Raw genomic sequence first — 23,286 nt, forward strand, 5'->3', positions numbered from 1 at the left:
AAAATAAAAAACAAGCCACAGACCAGGAGAAAATTCTTACAAATCACATATCTGATAAAAGCCTCATATTTACAATAAAGTTCAACAATAAGAAAATAAAGAAGAAAGTTTTAAAAAATGGGAAAAGATGTGAACACTTAACCAAAAAAGATATATAGATGATAAATAAGCATATAAGAAGATGCTCACCATCATCTGTCATTAGTGAAATACAAAATAAAACAAGATACCACCGCATACCTATTTTACAAAAAAAACCAAACCCATTGCCGTTGAGTCGAGTCCAACTCACAGTGACCCTATCCGACAGAGTAGAACTGTCCCATAGGGTTTCCAAGGAGCAACTGGTGGATTCAAACTGCTCACCTTTTGGTTAGCAGCTGAGCTCTTAACCACTTCGCCACCAGGGCTCCACATACCTATTAGACTGTCCAAAATACAAAAAATTTTTAAAAACTCACAATAGTAAGTGCTGGTAAGAATGCAGAGCAACTGGAACTCTCATTCATTTTGCATTCAGAAAGCAAAACCGAAGACAATTTGGCAGTTTCTTATAAGATTAAACACAAATTTATCATATTATTGAGCAACTGTATTCCTAGCTATTTACCCAACTGAACTGAAAAATTATACACACAGAAAATCTGTACACAAATGTTTGTTGTTGTTGTTTGGTGCCATCAAGTCAGTTCCGACTCATAGCGACCCTATATACAACAAAACAAAACACTGCCCAGCCACCCTCACAACCGTTATGCTTGAGCCCACTGTTGCAGCCACTGTGTCAATCCATCTCGTTGACAGTCTACCTCTTCTTCACTGACTCTCTACTTTACCAAGCATGATGTCTTTCTCCAGGGACTGATCCCTCCTGATAACATGTCCAAAGTATGTGAGATGTAGTCTCGCCATCCTCCCTTCTAAGGAGCATTCTGGCTGTACTTCTTTCAAGGTAGATTTGTTCCTTCTTCTGGCAGTCCATGGTACATTCAATACTTTTTGCCAACACCACAATTCAAAGGTGTCAATTCTTCTTCAGTCTTCCTTATTCATTGTCTAGCTTTCCCATGCCTATGAGGTGATTGAAAATACCATGGGTTGGGTCAGGCACGTCTTGGTCTTTAAAGTGACATTTTTGCTTTTTAATACCTGAAAGAGGTCTTTTGTAGTAGATTTGCTGAACGCAATACGTGGCTTGATTTCTTCACTGCTGCTTCCATGGGCATTGATTGTGGACTCAAAAAATGAAATCCTTGACAACTTCAGTCTTTTCTCTGTTTATCATGATGTTGCTTACTGGTCCAGTTGTGAGGATTTTTGTTTTCTTTATGTTGAGGTGTAATCCATACTGAAGACTGTGGTCTTGGATCTTCATCAGTAAGCGCTTCAAGTCCTCTTTGCTTTCAGCAAGCAAGGTTGTGTCATCTGCATTATGGCAGGTTGTTAATAAGTCTTCCGCCAACCCTGATGCCGCATTCTTCTTCATATAGTCCAGCTTCTCTGATTATTTGCTCAGCATACAGATTGAATAAGTATGATGAAAAGGATACAACCCTGACGCACACCTTTCCTCATTTTAAACCATGCAGTATCCCCTGGTTCTGTTCAAATGACTGCCTCTTGGTCTATGTACAGGTTCTGAATGAGCACAATTAAGTATTCCGGAATTCCCATTCTTCGCAATGTTATCCATAATTTGTTATGATCCACACAGTCGAATGCCTTTGCATAGTCAATAAAACACAGGTAAAGATTTTTCTGGTATTCTCTGCTTTCAGACAGGATCCATCTGACATCAGCAATAATGTCCCTTGATCCACGTTCTCTTCTGAATCCGGCTTGAATTATCTTCAGGAAACTTTTACTTGTGTGTGATATTAATGATATTGTTCGATAATTTCCATATTCTGTTGGATCACCTTTCTTTGAAATGGGCACAAATATGGATCTCATCCAGTCAGCTGGCCAGGGAGCTGTCTTCCAAATTTCCTGGCATAGACGAGTGAGCACCTCCAGCACCACATCCATTTGTTGAAACATCTCAATTGGTATTCCATCAGTACCTGGAGTCTTGTTTTTCACCATTCTCTTCAGCACAGCATGGACTTCTTCCTTCAGTACCATAGGTTCTTGATCATATGCCACCTCCTGAAATGGCTGAATATCAACCAGTTCTTGACACAGTGACTCTGTGTATTCTTTCCATCTTCTTTTGATGCTTCCTGCACTGTTCAATATTTTCCCTGTAGAATCCTTCAAAATTGCAACTCAAGGCTTGAATTTTTTCTTCAGTTCATTCAGCTTGAAAAATGCTGAGCATGCTCTTCCCTTTTGGTTTTCTATCTCCAGATCTTTGCACATTTCGTTTTAATATTTTCCTTTGTCTTCTCAAGTTGCTCTTTGAAATCTTTTGTTCAGCTCTTTTACTTCATCATTTCTTCCTTTCAGCTTTAGCTACTCTATGTTCAAGAGTAAGTTTCAGAGTCTCTTCCGACATCCATTTTGGTCTTATCTTTCTTTCCTGTCTTTTTAATGACTTTTTGCTTTCTTCATGTATGATGTCCTTTATGTCATCCCACAGCTCGTCTGGTCTGCAGTCATTAGGGTTCAATGTGTCAAACCTATTCTTGAGATGGTCTCTAAATTCAGGTGGGATATACTCAAAGTCATACTTTGGCTTTCGTGGATTTGTTTTAATTACCTTCAGCTTCAACTTGAATGTGCATATGAGCAATCGATGGTCTGTTCCACAGTCGGCCCCTAGCCTTGATCTGACTGATGACACTGAGCTTCTCCATCGTCCCTTTCCACAGATGTAGTTCATCTGATTCCTGTGTTTTCCATACAGTGAGGTTTACATGTATAGTCGCTGTTTATGATGTTGAAAAAAAGTATTTGCAATGAAGAAATAGACGGTCTTGCAAAATTCTGTCATGTGATCTCTGGCATCATTTCTATCACCAAGGCTGTACTTTCCAACTACTGATTCTTCTTGTTTCCATCTTTCACATTCCAATCAACAGCAATTATCAATGCATCCTAATTGCATGTTTGATCAATTTCAGACTGCAGAAGTTGGTAAAAAATCTTCAATTTCCTCATCTTTGGTATTAGTGGTTGGTGCATAAATTTGAACAATAATCGTATTAACTGGTCTTCCTCGTAGGCGTATTGATATTATCCTATCACTGACAGCATCATACTTCAGGATAGATCTTGAAATGTTCTTTTTGACGATTAATGCAAAGCCATTCCTCTTCGATTTGTCATTCTTGGCATAGTAGACCACATGATTGATTGTCTGATTCAAAATGGCTAATACCAGTCCATTTCAGCTCACTAATGCCTAGGATATTGATCTATATGCAGGCCATTTCATTTTTACCACTTTCAATTTTCCTAGATTCATAATTTGTACATTCCATGTTCCAATTATTAATGGATGTTTGTAGCTGTTTCTTCTCATTTTGAGTCGTGCCACATCAGCAAATGAAGATCCCAAAAGCTTTACTCTATGTTATTAAGGTTGACTCTACTTTGAGGAGGCAGCTCTTCTTCAGCAGTATTTTGAGTGCCTTCCAACCTGAGGGGCTCATCTTCCGGACTGTAACAGACAATGTTCTGATGCTAATCATAAGGTTTTCACTGTTAGGTCCTTCTCCCTAGTCTATCCTAGTCTGGAAGCTCCGCTGAAACTTGTCAACTACAGGTGACCCTGCTGGTATTTGAAATACTGGGGGCATAGCGTCCAGCATGACAGCAACACGCAAGCCACCAGAGTACAACAAACTGAGAGACGCATGGTGGCAATTAATGTTAGCTACTGTAATAATAAAAAAGAAAGCATGCAGTCCACCAGCTTTTGGAAAAAAAGGTATTATTACAATTAATTGTAACTACTATGATAAAATCTTTTCTTCCAAAAGCTGGCGGTCTGAATGCTTTTCTACAGGTGAGGTCTAATTAACTCTTTCAAGCTTAGTTATTTTAATGAAAGGAGGATTATAAGAAGCAGTCCACACAAATAATAAAAGAATTTAGAGCAAGAGGGAAGAAAAAAACTACTGCATTTTAGCAGAGTATACTGATGGTCCCAATGAAGGCCCTGAGTTCAATAAAGAATTTGCTTATACATACAATACCATATTTAAGACGGTAAAAAGATACCTTTTTTATAAGGCAGAAAAGCAACAAAGATTTCAGAAAACCTGCTATTATGAAATAGTTACTAATTTCTTTGAAAGCTGTACTCTTTCAAGGGGTAAACTCTACTTATCTGGAAACACTTATAACTCTTCAGTCCCCTTCAATATTCAGCAAAGGAAACATTACTATATAAGACAAAACAGATTTTCTATAACTCTTAATAATTTACTTTGTATGATTCTCAACAACTGAAAAGATATGAATTCCTCAAAGCTCAAATAAAATAATGTACTGAAATCAGATTTTCATACAAAAGTTTTCAATATTTCTTAAATGAAGTAGGAATTTTAAACATGCTATTATGGCTCTCTCACCTAACTGTGGCCCCTTGAACAATTTACTTAACTTGATCTCTAAAGTGGAGATAAAAATATTTCCCATGCCACAGGGTCATTGTCAGGAGTGAATGAGACAAGGTATGCTTAGAAAACATTCAGTATAGTGCCTGGCACAAAGTACACAAATGCTCCATAAGTGTTAGCTGCTATTATTTTTTTTATTACAACTACTACCATTATTAAACATGTACCACATCATGATCATAAATAATAAAGTAAATTTGACAGAGTAAGATTTAGGGAGGCATATCGACTTTACAGCAAAGGGTTTTTTTTGTTTGTTTTTTTAAATGTCCTATTCAATGTAAGATTGTAAATTCTATTCCAATTAGCACTCTGATTAGGTATCATTTGAAAACTGTATTTTACTGAATTATCTGCATTTCTTTGTTAAAAATGGAGGCAAAATCTGTAACAAATGATGGTTAGAAAAAAAAAAAATACGTAACAAAGCCTAAATCCTAATAGAAGAAAGAAAAAAATGTGGAAGGATACCACTGCCTCATCAATAGTTTGATTCATGTTCTTCTACTTACACTGCTCAAGTACAAAATATCCTGTTCTTTTTTCTGTCCTTTCCCAAAAAACAGATATTTTAGTGCTTTAAAAATGCAAGACACTGTACTATCCCTACTGGGCCAAAAGAAACTAGAAGAGAATCCTACGTTTTTCCCCCTATTATCTCCTGAAATCAGAAAAGAGAGCTTACTTTACCTCCAACACACTGATGTTAACATCTATTTAGGCCAGACCTAAGACACAGATATCTAATTTCATATTTTGAATTCCTATCATGCAAAGTCCCTTCCATGAAAATAAATCACATTCAAAATATTGGCCTTTACTGCTATGATCAGGCAAAGGTTTAATCACTGGACAGCCGGTCGTAGCTTTCACAGAATTTTAAGCCAATGAACTTAAGACCTGTTCAACACTGGGGTTTCTGGGGTTTTCCTCCTCCTCTAAGCAATCTATACAACAATCTTCATAACTATAACTCATAACACATTAACTCCCAGGATCACCACTCAGAAGCATATAAGTAAACCAGTGTACAGCAAGAACCATCAAAATTGTTTTGATAGATCCTGCCCAACCAATTGGAAAGCTTTTGAATAAGCATGTCCCACTTCCCTATGGAGCACCAGCCTTTGGCTTCTTGCATACTTTCCTTTTCTTCCTCTAGCTTTGAAGGACAGAAAAATAAAGCCATCAGTTGAAGAAGAAAGAGAGTGCCATATAAACTCCTTCAAACAAACTTGTGCTCAGTAGAAATGCTGGCAATTTATTATAACAGATAATATGAATACTCAGTATATTTTTATTTTTTAAGGAGCAAAAGAATAAGAAAATATTCAAATATACTCTTTCATCAAATTATAAACCAGCTAGCACAAATAGAGAACAATATAGTTAAAAGCCAAACAATACAATGCAGAGAGCTATTTTTTATTATCTATGTTGATTCCATTAGATGATATGCTTCTGGGCCATGAGGTCATTTTAGTCTTAACATTTTATAAAACTCTAGAAAAAAGTAGAAGAATTATGAGAGGGGAAGGGGATGCTGGGGGTATACCATCAACTAACTGCAGGTATCAATAACGCTGCTTTAATGTGTGTGTGCACCAACACACAGGGAACATGAGTAGAACAGCATATCTGGGAATCACTAAAATTACTGATTCAATTCATTCATTCAGCAAATATTACTCTACATCTACTCTGGATAAAACTGCACAATATACCAACACATATAAAAATCTAAAGCATAGGGAAAGTACTTATTATTAAAAGCAGTGTAGGTGTTAACTTCGGAGAAAGAAGAGGGATGGTTGTCCAGGCAGCGGTAACAGCAGGTGCAAAGGCCCTGTGGTGGAAGGCAGAATGATAAAACAAAGGACCTAACTAAAACTAGTATGGCCTGAACAGTGAGAACTAGACAGATGCTGTAAGGTACCACAATGATAAAGCAATTCCTACACATGTATCCACTTACCGTATTTTTATGCAAATAATACACACTGTCTACGTTTGTTTGCCAACCACACCCTCCCCCTGTGAAGTATTTTCATAAGCATCACTATGCCAATTTTTTTTTTACATGTTGCCATTAAAAAAAAAAATTAGCATAGCATGCTTATGAAAATACTTCATGAGGGGCGCAACTGGCGAACAAACGTAGAAGGTGCGTTTATTTGTATAAAAATATGGTACTTCTTAACAACAAAATAATATCAAACTAAACTCAATAAAAGAGTATATTTAAACCTAAGCCATGAGTTCCCTCTTTTCATGAAGACATCTCCTTCTGGCTATCACCAAAAGGTACCTCAAGATCTGTATATCTAAAACCTACCTTATGATTTTGCCCTAAAAAACTCTGTCTTCATTCAGTATTGCTTTTCTCAGGCTCTGCTGACTATGCCTCCTACATATTCTTGAATAATTCCTTTCTCTCCTCTCTGCCAACACCACTCTTATCTAAGTAAGCCACCATCATCTCTCACCTAGACAATTAGACTAGCTTCCTAACTGGTACCCCTGTGTATACACTCTGGTAACCCTCCAATCCATCTTCTACTTTGTAATCAAAAGCGTTCTTGTCAAAAAGCAAATCTGACCGTGTCCTCTTCCTTAAAACACCTTAATGGCTCCTCATTGCTCTTAGGATATAAGCAAAAACTTCTTAACATGACCTACAAAACCCTCTGAGGGCTGGCCTATCTCTCCATTTCAAACTATGCTCCTTCTCCCTTTAGCCCTCATGCTCAGGCCATACTAGCTCTAGTTAGGTCCCTCGTTTCACCATTCTCCCTTTGACCACAGGGCCTTTGCACCTGCTGTTCCTTCTGCCTAGACAACTATCACTCTCTTCTTTCTGCCAAATTAACACTACCACTCTTTTTAATGAGTTGGAATCAACTCGACAACAACGAGTTTGATTTGGTTTTTTTACTCCTTTTAATAGAAGCATTTCTTAAGGACGCCTGCTCTAACACAGTCAAAACTTACTAACATAAGCACTTGTGATACCACTGTCACAGCTGTAATTTAACATTTTATTTAATGTTAATTTAGTATTAATGTCTATCTCCTCTACCTGACCATAAGTTCCATGGGGGAAGATATCACATCAGTTTTTGTTCCACATTATATTCCCAATGTCTAGGTACATAATAAAAATTTGTTGTATCAATGATTAAATGCATGAACCATGCTCAAGAAGCATCAAACATAGTTCAGACTGCCTAAGTCAAAGTTCAGTTGCCAGTAATCACAAAACGTTCAACCCCAGGCCAAGCTGCCATCACCATGATCGTTCCTATGTTTAATTTCCTTTAGCAAGACCCTTTTAGCCGGGTTAGTGAGGTTTAACCACCATAGGCCTTCCTATCTACATGAGTGTATGATAAATAATTTAGTTTTACCTAAAGTAATTTGGCCTTTGTCCTTGGTTCCTAAGAAATAACCCTTGGAACTCTGGAATTTAAGTGTCTTTGATAAGGACTCCAGACCACACCTAACTAATAGATTAGGTAAGGTGATGAGGTAACTCTGGGATGGGGGGCTGCCCAGGCCAGAAAGACCCACCACGTAATACCTCATGATCACCTCTGATATTGACTGACCTCAGGGGAGAGATGCTGGGGTTTATATTACATAATGAGATCTTCAATAAAAGAAGCTCCATGGACTTCCTGGTTGGTAAGAAGTCATCCATGCACATGAGAGGGTACAGTTGTCCCTTTTTGGGACACAGAAGGTCCACATTAGGAACCCTCCCAGACTTCGCCCCATGTGTCCCTTTGTTGGTATCTTTTTTTTTCCTACAATAAAGCTGTAATCTTAAGTACAGCACTTTCCATGAGTTCTGTGAGTCATTCAATAAATTATCAAATACAAAGGAACTGAGGGATCCAACAGAACAGAAGTCCCGGGTGGGACTCCCAAGCTTGTGGCTGGCAACCTGAAGGGGTAGAGGGAAACTCCCGAATCTGTAACCAGCACATCAGAGTCCGGGGGGACTCCCAAGCTAGCAGCTGGCATTCCGCTATTTGGCAGCCTGAAGGACAGTGTCCTTTTAATTTGTGCGATCTGACCTAACTCCAGATGGCTAGGGTCAGAGAAAAAGTAATGCATATTGTAGCTGGTGCCAGAGAAGTGAAAAAGTGGGGATTTTAATTTAATGATGATTGTTAGCCTCATAATGAGGAAACCATCAAACACTCAAACTCCATTGGTGGTGTTGTTAGTTGCCATCAAGTCAATTCCAACTCACAGCAACCCCATGTGTGCAGGGCAGAACTGTTCCATAGATTTTTCAAGGCAATAACCTTTTGGAAACAGATCGCCAGGCCTGTGCTTTCAAGGCACCTATGGGTGGGTGCAAATCACCAAGCTTTCGGCTAGCAGTTGAGCGCTTAACCCCTTGCGCCTCCCTAATTCCATTAAATAATCTAAAATAAAGCAATCTAAATCTGTTTGATTGCAGTTTTCATAACAAAATTACTAGCATTTTTTTACATTTCATTGTCAAGTTCCAAAACAGAGACAGATCCCTGGTTTCTCTTGAAATCTGAGCCTCTTACGCAACTAATCCCAAGATAACCCACTGCAAATAAAAATCTACCAAAAAATAACATTTAAGGAAATTAAAATCCTTAAAGATTTAAAAAATAAATAAATGTATTTAAGAAAAAAAAAAGCTCAATGGGAAAAGGAGAAGAAATCAGGGCAAAGTTTGGAAGAAAAACCCTCTTCCACCACACAAAACAAAACAGACATCTTCCCCATGAATTCTGGCAAGGTCAATCCTCAGCCTCATTCACAAAATTCTTGGATAGCTTCCTTGGTGTAAAAAACCCCATGCTATTTCACAGTGACTATTCTAAAGCCTGAGTATAGATATGGTAGCTTGGGGGCGTTGCCTATTTTGATGGTAAGCAAAGAGTTCTCAATGGTTTTTTGACAATTCTAAATCATAAAAACAGTAGGTATTATAATTTATAACAAAGTAAAAAGGTAAATGAACAAAAAACTTCAGGTATCTTGCTATTAACAGAGGCTATAGTACCAGAAATTAGTAATAATTTAGGAAAAGATAAACATTTCTGAGAAATAATAAGGGTTAAGAGAACAAAACCTTGGGTCTTCAGAGTCCCAAAATGGCCAAATAATTTTTAGCATGAAAGTTAATGACAAAACTACCTCATTCTTCAAACTGATTAGTCTCTTGAAGCAAAGTAAACAAACAACAGACTGTCAAAACATAAAATCTAGAACAACCAATTTTTTTTCTCCTGAGAATAACTGTATATACTGTTAAAATAACTATCAACGCACAGACCTTTCATTTTATGATTTTTCTCATACGAATTTTTCCTAAATTTCTGGCATCTATCATCACATATGATAGAAAAAGAATGAACAAACAATAAAAGAACATTAGTGGTCTCATACATTGCTGGTAGGAATGTAAAAAGATACAGCCATTCTGGAAAATAGTTCGGCAATTTCTTATAAAATTAAATAGGCACTTGCCATACAACCCAAGAATTACACTCTTGAGCATTTATCTCAGAGAAATGAAAACTTGCATTCACATAAAAACTTATACATGAATGTTCATAGTAGCATTACTGGTAATAACCAAAAACTTGAAATAACCCAAATGTCCTTCAATGGGTGAATGGTTAAATAAACTCTGGTACATCCAAACCATGAACACTATTCGGCAATAAAAAAGAAAAAACTATTGATATCAATACACGTAACAACTTGGATGGATCGTGAGAGGATTATGGTTAGTGAATGAAAAAAAAAGCTAATCTCAAAAGGTTAGGTACTACATGTTTCCATTTATATAACATCTTCAACATGACAGAACTACAGAGCTGGAGAACAGGAAACGGGTAAAGGGTGGGGTGCAACTATAAAGGGGGAGTACAAGGCAACTCCTCTGTGGTGATGAACAGTTCTGTATCCTGATGGTGATGGTGCTTAAATAGGATCAGACTGCACTGAACTACACATGAACACGCATACACACACAAATGAGTGGATGTGAAAACTGAATAAGGTCTGTAGTCTAGTTGACAGTACTATAACACGTCAATTTCAAACATATGAGCCAAAGGAAAACAACCGTTAAGAAAGTTAGGAAGTAGTTCCCGAAATAAAACAATGTTATACAATTTCATGAATTTATACAATAAAGATTAACTAGCCTTGGGCTTCCAAGTTTTAACTCTGGCTCAGTCTCCAGTGAAAATATCGGCTACCTTTCCCTCTCAGCCAGCTGATTCACTAAATCAGCAGCAACTAGTAAGGCAAGTACTTTTGTCTGAGTCATGAAGATCCTCTTACATAAAGTCTGAAAAAAAAGCATGAAGTTAAGTCTCAGAACCCACAGCAACACCAATTTTATCTGGCTAAAAGAAAATCTAGGCATAACTACTGAAAGTGCAACCAGTATGTATAGGGGCCAAGAACGGCAGACTGATAACGGGTGTTAGTTAAAAAAATAACATCAAAGAGATTTTACATTACTACATTGTCTTGATTCTAGACCTCACCAACTGATTAGAACGCACACCTTTAATATAATAACAGCTTTGGGGGGAAAGGGAAAATGCTACCATATTAAATGTACACAATATCAAAATGATAAAATGCAAAAAAAAGGTGTCTCTTAAAACCGAGAAAATAAGGAGTTTATGAAACATCTGTGTACCTAACCAACACTTACGGTGTTTTCCAAACTTTTCTAAGTCAGAGGTGGACCTGAACACTACTGCTGGATTTTTACTTATCCCAAAATTCTATTGGGTCTTCTAGAGGTAATCAGTGATAAACTGACAATAACTTCTTGCTGAGAGCTTACAGAAGTTTATGTTTTGCAAAGATGTTGCAAAAATGTAAATGTGTGAAGCATCATCATAACAAGCGTGAACTCTACCAAAACAAAAAGTTTCAAAGTTCTACATCAACCACAAAAAGTAATTTGCTGACCTTCAATTTCCTAATGGGTTACAATAGTACCTACTCTCATAGACTCATTGTGAGGATTAAATGTAAAGCAGTTAGAACAGGGAGTGGTATGTAATAAGCACACCATAAGCATGAGCTTTTTAAAAAATGAAAAACAACCCTTTTTAGGGAACCTTTGCATCTGTTTAGGCAGTGGCAGCAGTGTCTTGGTTCCAATCTAACACGCCCCACTCAGAATGCTGCAGCAGGTGTTTCTCATCACCCTGGGCACAGCAACCTTAACTTGTATGTGGGAGGTACTTGCCACTCAGTTTTTGCTCAATCTGGTAAGAAAAGGAAATCATCAACCAAGCCTAATTATGAACAATAAACTTATATAAGGGAGCAGGAAGAATTCACAATTGAAGAGAAAAGCTAATAGTATGAGACTACTATTCTTCAAAGGTTTAGAGACCTCTTATGTATAGCAGCATCTCACAGTTGCATAGTTTCAAAGTACCTCTTAACACATTATCTCATTTGATCCTCATGACAATCTTGTGAGCTACTTGCTGTTATTTCACATTTTACAGGAGAGTAAAATGAGGCTTAAGTGACATGCCAAAGGTCACACAGCCAGCAAGTAGAAGAGCTAGAAATTAAATCTCTGACTAACACAGCTACCTTTCTAAACAATTAATGGGGCTATGTTTTATAAAACTACAACTTTCTGATCATCCTCCATGATATCTCAGCAAACTATCAGCAGCTTCAAGATAATAAAAAAAAAATTAGAATCAAACAGCACCTTAAGGATCATTTCAAGTGTAACCTCTCATTTTTGAATATTCTCTTACAAAAAGAAAATGTTTTCAGTATTCAAGATCAAAAACGTCAATATCCTCACATTTCAAAACCTGCAAGCAGTGTGGAGATCAAGGATCAAGCATGTGTGGAGATCAAAAATAAAAGGATTAAAACACACAGATCCTAAATTACTATTTGTTTTGCCTGACTACCTCTTGGTTTCCAACATTATTTGTTAGGAAAACAAGACTTTCTGTCACAGGCCAAATTTAAAATTTCTTATGATAGCTTTAATGACTTTTTACTTTTAGTAACTGATTCTCTTTTAAAGAATCTTACTCATGCTTTAAGATATATACATGTATGTCTGCAAAAAAATTTCATTATTTCTTCTTATACACTTCCAAAACAGTAAGATGTAAAAAAATATATATAGTATGTGGTAAACTGATGGAAATAAATATATGAGTCACCTGAAGAAAAAAAACAATCTTGTAGTCCATATTTAAAACTTTTTCATTGAGATCCTGACTTGCCCACAATATAATTTCCTTCATTTTGCCACAACACACAAGCACTGCAAAATTTTCATAGACAACGCACTATAGTGAATGACCACACTTAAACCTTAAATACCCAAGGAGAAAAAGGTGATGTCTCCAAGTCACATTACGTTGTCAGTACAGAAACATTTTTTAAATATGCAGATGTATTTTTATTGCCTAAGCCCCCGTGGCACAGTGGTTAAGAGCTCGGCTGCTAACCAAAAGGTCAGCAGTTCGAATCTACCAGCTGCTCCTTGGAAACCCTATAGGACAGTTCTACTCTCTCCTATATAGGGTCACTATAAGTTGGAAGTGACTCAACAGCAATGGATTTTTAAACTTATTATAAGCAAATAAGTCATTATGATGCAAACATGGAACTGCAAACAATTTCAGTATAAGATAAACCATAAAAATGAATTAATGAAAAAAATTTTTCTAGGAAATTTACCTTTTGATTTTTTTGCTCTAACATAGTTTGGCACTGCCTCTCTCCCCCTCCCCGCCTGAAAAACAAACATAACTAGGACTTCGATCATTTAATTTTTTTTCCCTTTAGAGTGCCTGACACACAGCTGGTGCTCAAAAAATATGTTAAACTTCCCAAGAGACTTTAAACTTTCCATTAATCCCTAGAATACCACGATTATGAAGGTACATAAACCAAACCAAACCTGTTGCTGTCAAGTCGATTCTGACTCATAGCAACCCTACATGACAGAGTAGAACTGCCCCATAGGGTTTCCAAGGAGAGGCTGGTGGATTGAAACTGTGGACTTTTTGGTTAGTTTATCTCCTATATCAGGTCAATTTTATAATTTTTAGCCTATCCATCACCAATGACAACTGAAAAAAACCGTTACGGGCACCAAAACAGGGATTTCATGACATAAAGCAAAATAAGAAATAATTACAGATAGCTAACTTAATCTAACAAACACAACAATTTAAAAAAAAATAAGATATGTTAAATAGTTTAAATCATTTCCACCCTTCTACCTTCAGGAGTCAACCATGTATAGATGTTTCATGTCTTGATGTCAACATTTAACTCCACAAAATATTAAATGGGTGGAAATTTGTTCACTACATACTGTTAAGTGTAATGATGCATAAAATGGGTAACAAAACAGCATATACGCTATAATCCAGATACAAATATGTGTATGTAGATATGTTTGCACATCTACAGCGCACATATACATCAAGAAAGTTACACTGGTAATCACTGAAAATAATCATAAAAATTATAACTTTCTGCTTTATATTTGAGCCTTTTCTATTTGTAGAAACGTCTAAACGTATTACTTTTATAATCAGAAGAAAGCAACAGTATTAAAAACTTTACTTCTCTAATCTAGAAACGTACAGACTATCTAGGATTTGTTCAAATGAACAAACATGCTTTTTCAACCATCTCTGCTTTTGCAAGAGTCCAGTAAGGGGCAAAAATAAACCAAATGGGTTTATTACAGGCCCCATGGCCTTCATGATATTCTCTAAGTGCTTTGATAGAAGTGGGAGGGGGACAGAAGGTAAATGAAAACACTAAAGAATTATTATTTAAGGCAAGGATTTTGTATTCAAGTGACTTAAAATCTCACTGGTGAAACAACACTTGAAATATAATTAGGAAAACCCATTTTAAAAACAGGCAAAAGATCTGAACAAACATTTTCCAAAGAAGATATACAAGTGGCCTATAAACACAGGAAAAGATGTTCAGCATCATTAGTCATTAGGGAAACGCAGATTGAAACTATAATGAGATACCACTTCACAGCACTAGGCTGACTAAAATCAAAACAGGTGTTGAGAATGTGGAGAAATTAGAATCCTCCATTTACTGCTCGACGCGACGGCAACGAGTTTGGTTTTTGGTTTTTTTATACATTGCTGGTGGGAATGTAAAAGGGTGCAGCCAACTCTGGAAAGCAGTCTGGCAGTTTCTCATATGCTAAACGCAAGAGTTACCATACAACAAACACGTTGCTGCCGAGTGGATTCAGACTCACAGCGACCCTAAAGGACCGAACAGAACTGACCCACAGGGCTTCCAAGGAGTGGCTGGGGGATTCAAACTGTTGACCTTTGCGTTATCAGCCATAGTTCTTAACCACTGTGCCACCAGAGCTGCAAGAGTTACAATACGACCCAGTAATTCTACTTCTAGGCACATAAACGTAGTCCACACAAAAACATGAATACAAATGTTCACAGAAGCATTATTCATAATAGTCGAAAAACAGAATCAATCTAAATGTCCACCAACCTATTAATGGATAAACAAAATGCAGCATATCCATACAATGAAATATTATTCAGCAATAAAAAAAGAATGAAGTACTGATGCATGCTACAACATGGATAAACCTTGAAAACATTATGTTAAGTGAAAGAAGGCAGTCGCAAAAGCCCACATGGTGTATGAGTCTATTTATGTGAAATGTCCAGAACAGGAAAATCCATAGAGAAACAAAGCAATTACTGATTGCCTAGAAGAAAGAGGTAGAGGAAGAATGCCTGCTTGGGTATGAGGTTTCTTTTTGGGGTGATGAAAATGTCCTAAAATCAGATAGTAGTGATGGTTACACAACTCTGTGAATACACTAAAAATCACTGAACCATTTTAAATGGGTGAATTTCATGGTATATGAAGTATATCTCAATAAAGCTACTAAAAAACAGATTAACAGTAGCAGAAAATGGTTATGTGGTCTATAGGAACTCTGTTATCTTTGCAACTTTTCTGTAACTCTGAAACTTCTAAAATAAAAGGTTTATTAAATATATATATGTTCTCTGTAGAAATGAAAAAGCCAATCCTCAAACTTCTATGGAATGGCAAGAGGTCCCAAATAGCCAAACAAGTTTTTAAAAAGAAGAAAGTAGGAATACTCACATTTCCTGATTTCAGAACATACTGTATCTGCTTACATTTTATTACAGTATAAGTCTTTTCCATGCCAGTAAATACTGTTCCAAAACAACAACTACCACCAAAAAAAAAAAAAAAATACTATAAAGCTACAATAATCAAAATGGCCTGGTACTAGCATAATGATAGACACACAGACCAATGGAATAGAATTGAGAATCCAGAAGTAAACCCATACATCTATAGTCAACTGATTCTAGACAAGGGTGCTAAGCCCATTCATGGGGAAAGAAGAGTCTCTTTAACAAACAGCGATGAGAAAACTGGATGTTCATATGCAAAAGAATGAAGCTGGACCTATACCTCACACCATATGTACAAATCAACTCAAAATGGATCAAAGAACTACAAATATAAAAACTAAAACTCAGAAAAAAACACAGGGGCAATGTTTTAGAAGTCCCTGGGTGGTGCAAATGGTTAAGCGCTAGTCAAAAGATTGGTGGTTCGCACCCACCTACAGGCTCCTTGGAAAACAGGCCTCGTGATCTGCTTCTGAAAGGTCACGGCCTTGAAAACCCTGTGGAGCAGTTTTCCACACATGGGGTCGCCATGAGTCAGAGTTGATTCAACAGCAACTAACAACAATGCTTCAGGATCTAGTTTTTGACAACACATTTTAGCTATGACAACGAAAAGCACGAGCAGCAAAAGACAAAACATAAATTGGAAATAATCAAAATTAAAAACTTTTGTGCATCAAAGCACTTTATCAACAGAGACAACCTACAGATTGGGAGAAAATTTGGGGGAACAGTGTATCTAATAAGCACTTAATATCCAGAATATACAAAGAACTCCAACTTACCAACAAAAAGACAAACAACCCAATCAAAAAATAGGCAAAGGAATTGAATAAACATTTCACCAAAGAGGATATACAAATGACCAAGCACATGAAAAGATGCTCGATGTCATTAGTCATTCAGGAGATGCAAATCAAAATCACAATGAAATACCACTTTATCCCCACTAAAATGGCTATGATCAAAAAATGGAAAATATTAGGTGTTACTGTGAAAATAACAGGTATTGACAAAGATATGGAGTCCCTGGGTGGTACAAATGGTAAAGCACTCAGCTGCAAACCGAAAGGTTGGAGGGTGGAGTCCACCCAGAGGCTCCTCAGAAGAAAGGCCTGGTGAGCTACTTCTGAAAAATAAGCCACTAAAAACCTTATGGAGCATAGTCCTAGTCTGACACACATGGGGTTGCCATGAATCAGGGTCAACTTAATGACAACTGGTTGGGGAGGATGTAGAGAAATTGTAACCCTCATCCACTGCTGGTGGGAGTGCAAAATAGTATACCTGCTGTGGAAAACAGTTTGATGGTTCCTCAAAAAATTGAACGCAGAACTACCTTATGACCCAGCAATCCCAATCCTAGGAATATACCTGAAAGAAGTAAAAGCAGGAACACAAACAGAAACTTATACACCAATTTTCACTGCAGCACTGTTCACAATAGCCAAAAGGTAAAAACAACCTAAATGTCCATCAACAGATGAATGGATAAACAAAATGCAGTACAACATGGATGAGCCTTTAAAACATTACGCTGAGTGAAATAAGTCTGTCACAAAAGGACAAATATTATATGATCCCACTTATAGGAAAAGGGCAAATGTATAGAAACCAAAGTTTATTAGTGGTCTAGGGGTGAGAGAGAAGGGCAAGGGGAAGTCTTTGCTTAGAGGGCACTGAGTTTCTATTAATGGTGGTGGAATAATTTGGAAACAAACAGTGATGATGGTTGCACAACATGATGACATACACAATGTCACTGAAGCGATATGTAAAAACTGTTGCGGCGAATGTTCTGTTATACATATTTTTATCAAAATTAAGCAATTATGCATATAAATTTACATATAAAATCAGGAAACAAGAGCACGTACATAAATAGCTAAAATATAAAGTGGACTAAAATTGCACAGCAGAAAGTTAGAAAGATTCACATGCAATGTCTCAGATAAAAAAGTGCTGAATATTAAATGAAAACAAATGAGGTTAGGTCTCATTCCCAGGGTTCAATGGCACAGGTAGAAGGAAGAATAGAATTCACAGACCTGGAATAATCTCATCATTCATTTGGCCAAACAACTTGCCTTTTCCTACTTACTTAAAACCTTTCCAAATAAATTTACTTTCAGGAAAAACTCTACAGAGAAAAGAAAATATATACATGCTGGGAAACAACACTGCCATTTCATCAATATAAAACCACAGCCTCTACACCCCATTTCTAAAAGTCTAAAGACATTACTCTTTACAGATTAGACTTTATCCTAGGATTCAAGATTTAAATTACTGGTGAAGTGTAAAAGATGTCAAAATTTATTTTCACTGGCTTCTTAACATCAATAATAAAGTCCTCAAAGTGCTCAAAAGGAGGGTATTGATTAGAAAGAAAACTTTCTGGGGGAATGAAAATGTTCTATATTTTTATCTGATTGGTGGTTACAATGTATATATATATATATATATATATATATATATATACAGCTATATACATATGTAAAAATTCATTGAGTTATATATACTTCTTAGATTTGTGCATTTACTTAAAATATAGCTTAATTTTTAAAACTGAAATAAAAAAAAAGAAGTGTTCCAAAGTACCACCAAAGCATTTGACATAAGGACAGTGAAGTCAGATTTCATCTTCTTTTAGTAAAAAGAATGAAGCATGGAGAAATACAGCAATTTACTTTGGTGTTTCAAAATCAAGAAGAAAAACAGGTCTCCCAGCTCTCTGTTCTATAATCAATCTATCTTTCATGCCTCATAAAGAGATTGGATCTTAAGTCTTCTATTGGGAGCAGAGAAAAGACAGAGTAAGGGAAGGAGCCCATCCTTGCTCAGCAAGTCATCCAGAATAAGGCTAGAAAACAGAAGAACCAAATCAACATCTCCTCTATTCCCAACACATCCCCAAATGTCATACCTTGGTCTCAAATGAGAAAATGATTTTCATCTAAAACTAGTTGTGAAATAATGCAAAGAATGCAAAAGAAGTTCTCATGTTGATACTATCTCTAAAAACCATCACAGTGTTTACCTCTTGCTTCATTCCTCAGTTTTTCCAAGGGAGTTTGAAGGTAGTATACTTCCTCTCCTTCCATTTTGGCCATTTACATGTCTACAGTGAGAAAGTGAGGCATGTATAGGTTAGGCCTCAATGGATTGATATAAACTATGGCTCTTAGTTCACAGCCACAAAATTTTAAAGCCAGACTAGATCTCAGTAGTCAATCATTCATTTTGTACAGGTAAGCCATCCTGTATAACCACGCAGCAGTATATCGACAGGGAACTGCCAAAAATTCAAGCCGAAGTCAGAAGAGGACGTGGAACCAGGGATATCATTGCTCATGTCAGATGGATCCTGGGTGAAAGCGGAGAATATCAAAAAGATGTTTACCTGTGTTTTACTGACTATGCTAAGGCATTTGATTGTGTGGATCATAACGAATTATGTATAACATCGCAGAGAACTGGAATTCCAGAATACTTAATTGTGCTCATTCAGAACCTGTACATAGACCAAGAGGCAGTCATTTGAACAGAACAAGGGGATACTGCATGGTTTAAAATGAGGAAAGGTGTGCGTCAGGGTTGTATCCTTTTCATCATACTTATTCAATCTGTATGCTGAGCAAATAATCAGAGAAGCTGGACTATATGAAGAAGAATGCAGCCATCAGGATTGGAGGAAGACTCGTGAACAACCCGCCATAACGCAGATGACACAACCTTGCCTGCTGAAAGCAAAGAGGACTTGAAGCACTTACTGATGAAGATCCAAGACCACAGTCTTCAGTACGGATTACACCTCAACATAAAGAAAACAAAAATCCTCACAACTGGACCAGTAAGCAACATCATGATAAACAGAGAAAAGACTGAAGTTGTCAAGGATTTCATTTTACTTCGATCCACAATCAACACCCATGGAAGCAGCAGTCAAGAAATCAAAAGACACATGGCATTGGGCAAATCGGCTGCAAAAGACCTCTTTAAAGTGTTGAAAAGCAAAGATGTCACCTTGAGGACTAAAGTGCACCTGACCGAAAGCTGGACAATGAATAAGGAAGACCGAAGAAGAATGGATGCCTTTGAATTGTGGTGTTGGCAAAGAATATTGAATATACCATGGACTGCCAAAAGAACGAACAAATCTGTCTTGAAGGAAGTACAAGCAGGCTGCTCCTTAGAGGCAAGGATAGTGAGACTACGTCTCACATACTCTGGACATATTATCAGGAGGGATCAGTCCCTGGAGAAGGACATCATGCTTGATAAAGTAGAGGGTCAGCGAAAAAGAGGAAGAGATAGACTGACACACTGGCTGCAACAATGGGTTCAAGCATAACGACAATTGTGAGGATGGCACATGACCTGGCAGTGCTTCGTTCTGTTATGCATAGGGTTGCTATGAGTCAGAACCAACTCGACAGCACCTAACAACGAGCAGTCATCCTATGGTGGCGTAAATGTCACACTTGGCACATCCTGCACTTCTACCTCTCAGAAAGCAGAATCCATGCCAATGGCTTATTTTTTATTCATGTTTATTATTTTTTAAGATTATAAATGGATTATGCCACATTTAGAGAAAAATCTAGATTTTAGAGAAACGTACAACTACTTTTAATCTCATATCCTCAAAACAATCACTCATCATGTGCATTTGTTTTTTTAACTTTATTGTGTTTTAGGTAAAAGTTGACAGTGCAGATTAGTTTCTCATTAAAAAATTTATACACAAATTGTTTTGTGACATTAGTTGCCAACAGCCACAATGTGTCGGCACTCTCCCCTTTTCCCCTTCCAACCTGGGTTCTCTGTGTCCATTCATCTAGTTTTCCTGTCCCTTCCTGCCCTCTCGTCCTTGCTTTTGAGCATGTATTGTCCATTTGGTCTTGTATACTTGATTCAACTAAAAAGCCCATTCCTCGTCATGTTATTGTCTGTTTTACAGGCCTGTCTAATCTTTGGCTAAAAAGTCAACCTCACGAGTGGCTTCAGTTCTAGGTTAGCAGGGTGTCTGGGGGCCATAGTCTTGAGGGTCCATGTGCATTTTTTATATATATTAGTTAAAGTTCAAGTGTAGAGCCCTGGTGGTGCAGTGGTTAACAGCTTGGCTGCTAACCTAATGATTGGCAGTTCGAATCCACCAGCTGCTCCTTGGAAACCCTATGGGGCTGTTCTACTCTACTCTGTCCTATAGGGTTGCTATGAGTCAGAATCAACTCAAAGGCAACAAGTTTTTTGGTTTTATATCCGTAACCAGGAAAAATGGGGTGGCCATAACAATAAACCAAAGGGGGAAAAGAGGATGAAAGTTTGGGCTATAAGTCCTATAAGGGCAGAAAGCTCATCTGTCTTATTCACCACTATATCCCTAGTTCCTAGTACAGTGCCTGGAAAATGTTGTTGTTGTGTGCTGTCGATTCCGACTCAGCAACCCTATAGGACAGAGTAGAACTGTCCCATAGGGTTTCCAAGGCTGTAATCTTTATGGAAGCAGACTGCCACATCTTTCTCCTGTGGGTTCGAACTGCCGACCTTGTGGTTAGCAGCCAAGCGCTTAACCACAGCGCCACCGGGCTCCTTGCCTGGCACATAGAAGGTGCTTAATAAATGTGTTAGAATAAGTGAAAATGTGCATGAGTGAACAAATGAACACCCTGAAGGTTCAATGGAGAAGAGATGTTTCAGAAGTCTGAAACTGTTGAACAGTGTGAAGAGTCAGGAACAGAAAGAAATAAAAAATAACCCAGAGTTTTGTTGGCTAAGTGAATGATGAGCCATTAAACAAGATAAGCAAACTAGAGGAGGAACAGGTATATGGGAATTCAAGGAGGCCATGGCAAAATGCCAAGGAATATGAAAGAAGACACATACCAAGTTTCAGGAACCAGCAGGACATCAAAGTGCAGGTGTTCAGCAGGTAGAAGAAAGTCTAGGCTGAAGATGCAGATTTGGAAGTCATCTACATGAAGCTTAAATCAGAGATCAGCAGTACTACATACCATAGTTTATGGACTTTCACTGCTCTTAGTCAAGTAAGAGCAGAACAGGAGATGTAGGTCAAAACGAAATATACCCACTATTCCGAGTGCCTTGATGCCTTAACCTGATCTTTGCTCTACTGATTTCTAAACTTAGATTATGGAATAAATACACTTTATACTAGTGCGTCTTCATCTCTCATTTGTTTCCTAACAGTATACAAAGTGTATTTTATACTTTCACTGTTTGCAACAGACAGAATTCTGGGCTCAAAGACCCAGGGAAGATTAGAAATTCAATACATTTGGCACTACTTACCATAAACATAAAAAAACTATATATTGGTTTTATTCAATATTATTCACTGACAAGTTGTCATAAAATAAGGAATGGTTTGTCAGATGTCACTGATATTTTTTCTTCTCTTTTATTGTACTTTAGATGAAGGTTTACAGAACAAACTAGCTTCTCATTAAACAATTAGTACACATATTGTTTTGTGACACTAGTTGCCAACCCCATGACATGTCAACACTCTCCCTTCTCAACCTTGGGTTCCCTATTAACAGCTTTCCTGTCCCCTCCTGCCTTCTTGTCCTTGCCCCCGGGCTGGTGTGCCCCTTTAGTCGCGTTTTGTTATATGGGCCTGTCTAATCTTTGGCTGAAGGGTGAACCTCAGGAGTGACTTCATTACTGAGCTAACAAGGGTGTCCTGGCGCCATACTCTCAGGGTTTCTCCAGTCTCTGTCAGACCAGTAAGTCTGGTTTTTTTTGTTTTGGTTGTGTGTGTGTGTGTGGGTGTGGGTGTGTGTGGGTGTGTGGTGTGTGTGTGTGAGAGAGAGAGACAGAGAGACAGAGAGACAGAGAGTCAGAATTTTGTTCTACATTTTTCTCCAGCTCTGTCCAGGACCCTCTATTGTGATCCCTGTTGCCACTGATTTAAGTTCCAGTTTGCAGTGCTTTGAAATACTATTGAATAAACAAGTGTTCTGCTGACAGAGTAGTCTTTAACAATAAACAATGTTTTAACAAAGGTTTATTTTCACTATAGGACAGAAAAATAACAAAGGTTATTTTTGGATACTTCTTTCACCTTATTTCAGGACTACAACATGACACTTCCAACTGTCTTCACCTATGCAAGTCTCTTCTCCCTCCAATTCATTCTACATATCACTACCTACGAATTTAAAAAAAAAAAAAAAAGTCTCCCCATTTTCCTTTGTATCTGTTCTGCCTCTCAAAGTTCATCCTTCGTATCTTTTAGGCTAACTTGACTCAAAACTAAGCTATGTCTCCAAAAGGTAAACCAAATGGATTAAACTAGTCTCCCAACTGCAAAAACACACAATAAAGGACTAATTTCTATCTCTATACTTTCATTCATCTTATTTTTCATACTTGCAATGTTATTGCTTTTCTCCAGCATTTACCCAAACAAAGGACACAATCAAATCCAC

General features: G+C 37.4%; 1 protein-coding gene across 8 annotated transcripts in view; it reads right to left on the bottom strand.

The window, feature by feature from the left end:
• Nucleotides 1-23,286, bottom strand: part of TMCC1 (transmembrane and coiled-coil domain family 1) — a 202,611-nt gene that overhangs the window by 164,818 nt on the left and 14,507 nt on the right. Inside the window, exon 2 of one of the 8 annotated variants that reach the window (XM_023741382.1) lies at nt 18,870-18,950. The exons of 6 other annotated variants lie outside the window; for them this stretch is intronic. The gene's annotated coding sequence lies outside the window, so the exon portion shown is untranslated. Of the gene's footprint in view, nt 1-18,869; nt 18,951-21,718; nt 22,222-23,286 lie in introns of those variants that run through there. One more of the 8 variants, XM_023741390.1, reaches the window with a different exon arrangement.

The sequence above is a fragment of the Trichechus manatus genome, unplaced genomic scaffold, assembly GCF_000243295.1.
Source record: "Trichechus manatus latirostris isolate Lorelei unplaced genomic scaffold, TriManLat1.0 scaffold00001, whole genome shotgun sequence".
NCBI classification, from domain to species: domain Eukaryota; kingdom Metazoa; phylum Chordata; class Mammalia; order Sirenia; family Trichechidae; genus Trichechus; species Trichechus manatus.